General features: G+C 48.0%; 1 protein-coding gene across 1 annotated transcript in view; it reads right to left on the reverse strand.

Moving 5' to 3' along the window:
• The window catches only part of LOC129816350 (myosin light chain kinase, smooth muscle-like), an 89,339-nt gene extending 82,352 nt beyond the window's left edge, over positions 1-6,987 (reverse strand). Inside the window, exon 1 of the mRNA XM_055870745.1 lies at positions 6,769-6,987. The gene's annotated coding sequence lies outside the window, so the exon portion shown is untranslated. The remainder of the gene's footprint in view (positions 1-6,768) is intronic.
• Positions 6,988-8,329: the final 1,342 nt, after the last annotated feature.

The raw sequence follows: 8,329 nt of genomic DNA on the forward strand, positions 1-8,329 counted from the left end.
GAGTTGATGAGCGAGGTGAGGTAAGGTAGAAGGTCTCCGGAAATGGTCTGGAGAAGAGAGGAGGGGATAGGGTCAAGCGGGCAGGTTGTTGGGCGGCCGGCCATCACAAGACGCGAGATTTCATCTGGAGAGAGAGGGGAGAAAGAGGTCAAAGCACAGGGTTGGGCAGTGTGAGCAGAACCAGCGGTGTCGTTTGACTTAGCGAACGAGGATCGGATGTCGTCGACCTTCTTTTCAAAATGGTTGACGAAGTCGTCTGCAGAGAGGGAGGGGGGGGGGGGAGGGGGAGGAGGATTCAGGAGGGAGGAGAAGGTGGCAAAGAGCTTCCTAGGGTTAGAGGCAGATGCTTGGAATTTAGAGTGGTAGAAAGTGGCTTTAGCAGCAGAGACAGAAGAGGAAAATGTAGAGAGGAGGGAGTGAAAGGATGCCAGGTCCGCAGGGAGGCGAGTTTTCCTCCATTTCCGCTCGGCTGCCCGGAGCCCTGTTCTGGGGCTCCGGGCAGCCGAGCAGTTAACCGAACAGTTAACTGTTCCGTGAGAGGTTTAGGATCACCTCAATTTGTTATTGATTGCTAAACCATATACATAAACCATGACAAGCCATGATGCCAATAATGTTTATACATCTATGCTAGTCTCTGTTCTGTCAGCCCTGATTCCGGGTTGCGCAGCACTGCAGCACTGACGGCTGTGTTGACATGACAACTGGGTCGGAATTCCGAATCTTCGAATGGATCATGTGACAAAAGTGTTTGTTTTGATAGGTTGTTGCTTACAATTAGTTTCAAAGTTGCAAAGTTTCAACTGGATGCAACCAAGTTGAAAATTAGTTGCAGGGGGGTGTTTCCGAAGCAATCAAGCAACTCAGTTGTAAAGCAAATAAAAATCAGTGATGGCAACTTAGCAATTTTGTTGCTAGATTTTGCACATTTTTTTTTTCAAACACCACCTATCATCAAATTTAGCTACTTTTAAAAATGTATTTGGTACTTTTAGCAACTTGTGAAAAGTGACTCAAACGCTAACATGCACGCATTTTCCCTCTAAATGACACAAAAATGATTTTCTCTGTCACACATTGTCACAACACACGTGTCTGGCTGCAAAAGTGCATTGTGAGTGACGTCAGCAGCAGGTCAGCAGCAATTTCAGCAAATTGCAAATCATTGTTGGCTGAGCTGCAGTAGTATGCGTTCGACGAGACAAACCCAATGAACACAGTTGGTCACGAATGTTTGATCTTTAACAGAACTTACAACATAAATCAACATGTCTCAATCAAAATTGTACAGTCAGAAGTACAGAAAAGAGTGGGAGTCTGTACCGGAACAAATGTCAAATGATAGTTTTTGCCGAGATGGCCAGTCAATTTGAGTAACGTTATTGTGTATTCTACGTAATCGACGCAGTTTTACGTTATCACAACGTCATTTAGCAACGTTTAGCAACAAATCAACCTGCCTCTAGCAACTTACCCTGAAAATGAGTTGGCAACACTGCTAAAAATTGCATGCAAGTTTCGTCGTGTAACAGCAGCCGTAGACTTGCATTCAATGAGTGTCATATCTATAATTCACATTTCTATGTGAATTTGGTTAAGTAGCCCAAAAACGTACATATTGCAGCTTTAAAAGACCATGCTTGCTTACAAGCCCTTAAACAACAGTGCAGTTCAAGAAAAAGTTAAGAAAATATTTCAAATTTATAAAAAATATTTTTTTTTAAACGAAAAATTAAACGCTATATACTGTACAGGAGGTACTGAGTCAGTGTGTGGGGGTGCAGGTTAGTTTAAGTAATTTGTACATGTAGGTAGGGGTGAAGTGACTATGCATGCCGAGGGGGGGGGGGGGGGGGGGCGGGGGGGGTCAATGTAATAGTCCGCTGGCCATTTGATTAATGAACTGTATTCTCACAAAGGGTTTGTTTTTATCCTGGTGAGAAAGTGCGATTAAGATTGCGTCATCTGTTGGGGCGGTATGCGTACTGGAGTGGGTCTAGGGTATCCGGGAGGATGCTGTTGTGAGCCATGACCAGCCTTTCAACCACTTAATGGCTACCGAATGTGAGTGCTACGGGGCGGTAATCATTTAGGCAGGTTACCTTCTCTTCCTTGGGCACAGGGACTATGGTGGTCTGCTTGAAACATGTTGGTATTACAGACTCATTAAGGGAGAGGTGGAAAATGTAAGTGAAGACACTTGCCAGTTGGTCTGCGCATGCTTTGAGTACAAGTCCTGGTAATCTGTCTGGCCCCGCGGCTTTGTGAATGTTGACCTGTTTAAAGGTCTTGCTCACGTCGGCTACCGAGAGTGTTATCACACAGTCATCCAGAACAGCTGGTTCTCTCGTGCACGCTTCAGTGTTGCTTGCCTCGAAGCGAGCATAAAAAGGCATTTCGCTCTTCTGGTAGGCTCGCGTCACTGGGCAGGTCACATCTGGGTTTCCCTTTGTAGTCCGTAATAGTTTTCAAGCCCTGCCACATCCGATGAGCGTCAGAGCCGGTGAAGTAGGATTCAATCGTAATCCTGTATTGACGCTTTGCCTGTTTGATGGTTCATCGGAGGGTATAGCGGGATTTCTAATAAGTGCCCGGATTAGTGTCCCGCTCCTTGAAAGCGGCAGCTCTAGCCTTTAGCTCGATGCGGATGTTGCAATGGATTACAGGCTTCTGGTTGGGATATGTACATACGGTCACTGTGGGAACGACGTCGTCGATGCACTTATGGATGAAGCCGATGACAGAGGTGGTATACTCCTCAATGCCATTGGATGAATCATGGATTTATTTGGCGTAAGCTGTGGCCAAACAGTAGCCTGTGAGTTCTGGTTAATAAACCATTCAATCGAAAACTCAATCCTGTTAATACATAATTGTATTTATTATTTAATCAAGGTCATTACTGTACTCTGGTAAGGTGGTTTGGGAAGTATCATGCCCAGTTAGAACTGCTCATTTAGGGGGGTGGTCGGATGAAGATGGAGGACTTCAACTAGCTTTGTGCCTCACGGACAATGCTTTGTCCTGTTTGTTGTTGCTTAGCCCGGAAGACAGACATGATTATGGGGTGTTAGTTGGAACAATGAGGCACTTTGGACACTGCTTCCAACCCTGGCTGCTGGGCTCCGAACTGAGTAGAAGATGCAGGCTGCCAGGGGAGCCGCTACGGGTGCTTGCTAATGACACTGAACGCATTACTGGCAGGCATGCGCTCACATGCCCCCTCCGTGCAGAGCAAGCTGGCACGTGACCAGTTCATACAGGCACGCTCTACTACGGAGCTGCACACACAGACCCAGGTAACTCATCCCAAGTCATTACAGAAGCAAACAGTGGGGGCGTTTGGAGATACACCCACTGTGCGGGCTGTGGTGCAGAGCCTGGAAAGCCTGTATGGGTGACGGAAATGACTAAACTCATTCGTGCTATATCGCCACAGACAGCACGCAACACAGAGATCACATGCAACACACACCCCGAACCCATGGTCTGCTGGGGGTGTGGTCAGCCAGGCTATTTGGACAGGAATTGCCATATGTCCCCCAGAGCACAAGGAAAGGTAAAGACCCGGGGCAGTGAGGACCCCTGGCTCTCTTACCAACCCCCACTATCATCAGGAGGAGCCCAACGGCCCAGACGAGGGGGAAAGGCTCTACTTCCCCCAAAAGCAGACAACTGCAAGCGGATGTAGCCTGTATTTTCGGTGGACCAGAACTGTGTTGGGGACTTTTGTTACATCCCTGTCAAGGGGGTGCCCTGCATTGAGTCCACAGTAACCCCGGTGAAGTCAGACATTGTACCAGGTTGGACTCAGTTTCAGCCCGCACGGTCACAGGTGAGCTGGCACCCATGAAAGGTTAGGGGGCAGGACAGTGCACCATCCTGTGTGGGTAGCAGCTGTACAGGACCAATGTACCCTGGGGTTGGACTTTCTTAGGAGCACAGCCTTCCAGCTAGGCCTAGACAGGGGCACACTAGCTTCCAGGGAGGGCCTGCAGTCACCAAATACTCATGGCTACCCTGCCCCTCCCCCACATCTGTGTGTGACCTTCCCCCAGCCTCTCTGTCAGCTGCACACCATAGCTAAGCCTACACAGCGTAGTGTGACATTCCCCCAGCTACCTCAATGACACCTCCCCCCCAGCCCAGCTACTCCAGATAGAAGAGGACACTGTCAGCAGTGAAGGGGATATGGGAAAAGATTTGAGGGTCTTGACCCACAGCAGCAGGAACAGCTGTGGCAGTCATTGTTCGAATTCAGACAGCTTTGCTCTGAGGATAAGGTGGGTCAGACCCACATGAGATCGACACCGGCGACGCTCCGACCATCAAGGTGCGTCCCCGCTGTACCCGCATGGCACGCTAGGAGACAAGGTGGTGTTGGAGATGCAGCGGGAGGACTTCATCGAGCCCTCAGACAGCCCCAGGGCTGGGTTCCTTAAAAAGGGGGGCAAGCTGAGGTTCTGTGCAGATTACAGGCGGCTGAATGAGGTAACCAGGAAGCATTCATACCCCCCTACCATGTGTCAATGAGTCGCTTGATCTGGCCCTCTGCAGCAGCTACTGGCAGGTGCCCTTATCCCCAGAGGCCAGAGCCAAGAGAGCTTTATCCACCAGCAGAGGTCACTGGCAGTTCAAGGGCCTTTGCAACGCACCAGCTACTTTTGAGAGGTTAATGGACAGGATGCTGGACGGCATCTCCCCGAAAGGAGAGTGTGTTATGCCTCGATGACATCCTTGTCCACGGCAGCTCCTTCCAGTCTGCCCTGGGAGTGCTACGGCGTGTGCTGGAGTGCCACTTCATGAGGAGAGAGGTTCTCTTTCTTGGGGCACAAAGTGGGGATGGGGGGGAGAGCTTATCAGCACCATGGAGAACAAAGTGGGGGCTGTCCGAGACTGGCCTACCCCCACTGACCAGCAGCACTACAGGAGGTTTGTACAGGGCTGCTACAGTTTCGCCAGTCCCCTAAACCACCTGCTGCCAAAGGACAAGGCCTTAACATGGACAATGGAGTGCCAGGAGGACTTCAGTGCACGCTGAAGGGTGTTGATCGAGGCCTCCATGCTCGCCCCCCACAAGCAATGTGGGAATGGGTGGGGTGCTGGCCTAGGTGGGGCCAGAGGGGGAGAGAGTGGTGACGGACTTCAGCAAGACATTCAACAAACATGAGTGCCGCTACTGTGTCACTTCAAGTATTACCTGGGTGGCCTGCCCTTCATGATCAACATGGCTGAATGGCAACGCTCTCATCAAAGGGCTGTGGTAAAAGTTCAGGGCTCTGCGGCTGGCTATGGGTGTGCTACAGCAAGCATGGAAAGGGCCAGCTACAGGAGAAGAGAGGTGGCAGGTGGTGGTCCCCAAAGCATTGCAAGAGGCTGTGCTCCAGGGCATCCATTGATGAGTAGGGACTGAACACTTTGGGGTCACAAAAACCCTCTGCCGCCTCCATCAAGGCTTTTACTGGGGGCAGCACAAGAGGGATGTGGAAGAATTTTGCCGCCACTGTGACAGCGAGAAAGGGCCCTCTAGGCCGCTCTCACACACAGCTCCAACAGTGTCCAGTCGGGGCCCCCATGGAAAGAGTGGGAGTGGATGGAATCGGTCCATTCCCCACCAGACAGTGGAAACCACTGGGTGCTCACGGCCATGGACTATTTTACAAAATGGCCTATGCTCTGCCTGACCAAGAGGAAGAAATCATCGTAGACCCCCTCACAGCAGTTATGTTCAGCAAGTTTGGCGCTGTAGCGCCCCACATAGACAACTGTGTGTGCCTAAGTTATGTTGTTCCTTTATTGTGGTGCACTTTACCAGTATCCGGTTTTGCGGGTCTGGCATGCCAGTCAACCTGTTGTCTGCCAACCAAAGGAATGCCTGGAATGTTCTGGTGCCAGGTGTTTGTGTGGTTGGTGGAGTGGGGCAGGAGGTCAGGCACTGCAGGTTGAAAGACCATGCTTGCTATTGTTTGATCTCTTTTTACATCCTGCCAGAGAGTTGGATGCCTGTTGTTGTTTACTGATTTGTTTGGAGTAGGCTATGGCCAAACAGCAGCCTGTGAGTTCTGGTTAATAAACCGTTCAATTCGAGAACGCGATCCTCTGTTGCGGACACGTATTTAATTATATATGTCCTCCAAGACGCATGTTAAATTACGTCATCCAATTCGTATTCTATTGCATGACCATTTAGTATGATATTGTACGACCGCTATTCCATTCATAATGTAACCTAACGTAACGTAATATATCATACTAAATGGAGTGACACGGATTTAAGTACAGAATAATACACATTGCCCTGAGAACACCTTGATAAAACACACCACGTGATTTTCGAATCATCTACTGCAATGTTTGTGGAATTTGAAACTAAAATGCAAAAAATGAAAAGCTCAACAACAAGAACTATAGATTGAAAATATTGTGGTAAAGTGTTAGGCTTTTTCAAATAATTCAGTAGAATAATATCAATAGTAATTTCACAGATTAATTTAAAGTAAAAAAATAATTTTAAAAAGTCGATGTATTTGAAAATGGGTATTCATACAAACGATTGTAAAGTCACATCAATAATAGAGTAAGCTAAATCAATAACCTAAGGAGGCAATAATAAAAGTTCTCTATTGTCATGATCAGATCATAGTTACTTCATTCGAAACGTTTATGCAATAGCCTACCATGATCAGAACAACCTTTTGTAGGTGCAGTGATATCCTAGAGTTACAGGTAGGCTGAGACAAACATTTTCAATATTTCACTTGGACTTACCAAAAGAGCACGTTGCCAAAATAGCGTCTCGCCAACGTGAAGCGCTGCGACTCTGCTCTAACTTTTCACTCTGATGAGATAAACTTCTCCTAGAACCATTCAGCAGAGAAATTGTATTGCGCTTTCAAAGACAGATGGGTCACTCATCCGTCGGATGTATCGCCGTCTACTTTGGTAAGATCTTGCGGGATTCGTTGCCAGTATCAAACTTTTTGGCGTCAATCCTAACATACGTTGTGAGACCTTTCATTGGTCGTGCGAGATGGGAAAGGGGGAGGTCTGAAAATCTGCAGATCTATCCCCAAATGTACTGCCTGGTCTGGGTCACACAGCATTTGTAAATTGATGTATGAAATGATGTAACTACATGATGTATTTTGCTCTCAGCTTCTTCCACGATTTATTTGAGGATTCGTTCACAAATTTCAACTGGTAAATTCAAATAGATAACTTACATAGGCGATTCAGTGCTTATTCCACATAGCCTACAATCAGAAAGCCATATTCTGAAATGTAACCAACTTTCAATCCTTGACACATATACTACATGAGTAGTATGTGGACACCTGCTCGTCGAACATCTCATTCCAAAATGATGGGCATTAATATGACTTGCTTCCATTCAGCCACGAGAGTATTAGTGAGGTCGGGCACAGATGTTGGGTGATTAGGCTTGGCTCGCAGTTCGCATTCCAATTCATCCCAAAGGTGTTTAATGGGGTTGAGGTCAGGGCTCTGTGCAGGCCAGTCAAGTTCTTCTGCACCAATCTCAACAAACTATTTCTGTATGCCCTCCTTTGTGCAAGGGGGCATTTTGTCATGCTGAAACAGGAAAGGGCCTTTCCCAAACTGTTGCCACAAAGTTGGAATCACAGAATCGTCTAGAATGTCATTGTATGTTGTAGCGTTAACATTTCTCTTCACTGGAACTAAGGGGCCTAGCTCGAACCATGAAAAACGGCCCCAGACCATTTTTTCTCCTTCACCAAACTTTACAGTTGGCATTATGCATTCAGGCAGGTAGAGTTCTCCTGGCATCTGCCAAACCCAGATGAGTCTGTCGGACTGCCAGATGGTGACGCGTAATTCATCACACCAGAGAACACGTTTCCACTGTTCCAGAGTCCAAAGGCGGCAAGCTTTACATCACTCCAGCCGACGCTTGGCATTGCACGTGGTGATCTTAGACTTGTGTGCGGCTGCTCGGCCATGGAAACCCATTTCATAAAACTCCTTACTAACAGTTATTGTGCTGATGTTGCTCCCAGAGGCAGTTTGGAACTCAGTAGTGAGTGTTGCAACCAGGACAGACGCTTTTTACGCGCTACGCGCTTCAGCACTCGGCGGTCCCATTCTGTGAGCTTGTGTGGCCTACTACTTCATGGCTGAGCAGTTTGTTGCTCCAGCAGGGTAGAAATGTGATGAACTAACTTGTTGAAAAGGTGGCATCCTATGACGGTTCCACGTTGAAAGTCACTGAGCTCTTCAGTAAGGTTGTTTGGCTATGGAGATTGCATGGCGGTGTGCCCGATTTTATACAACTGTCAACGATGGGTGTGGC

Source organism: Salvelinus fontinalis, chromosome 19 (assembly GCF_029448725.1).
Source record: "Salvelinus fontinalis isolate EN_2023a chromosome 19, ASM2944872v1, whole genome shotgun sequence".
Classification (NCBI taxonomy): Eukaryota; Metazoa; Chordata; class Actinopteri; order Salmoniformes; family Salmonidae; genus Salvelinus; species Salvelinus fontinalis.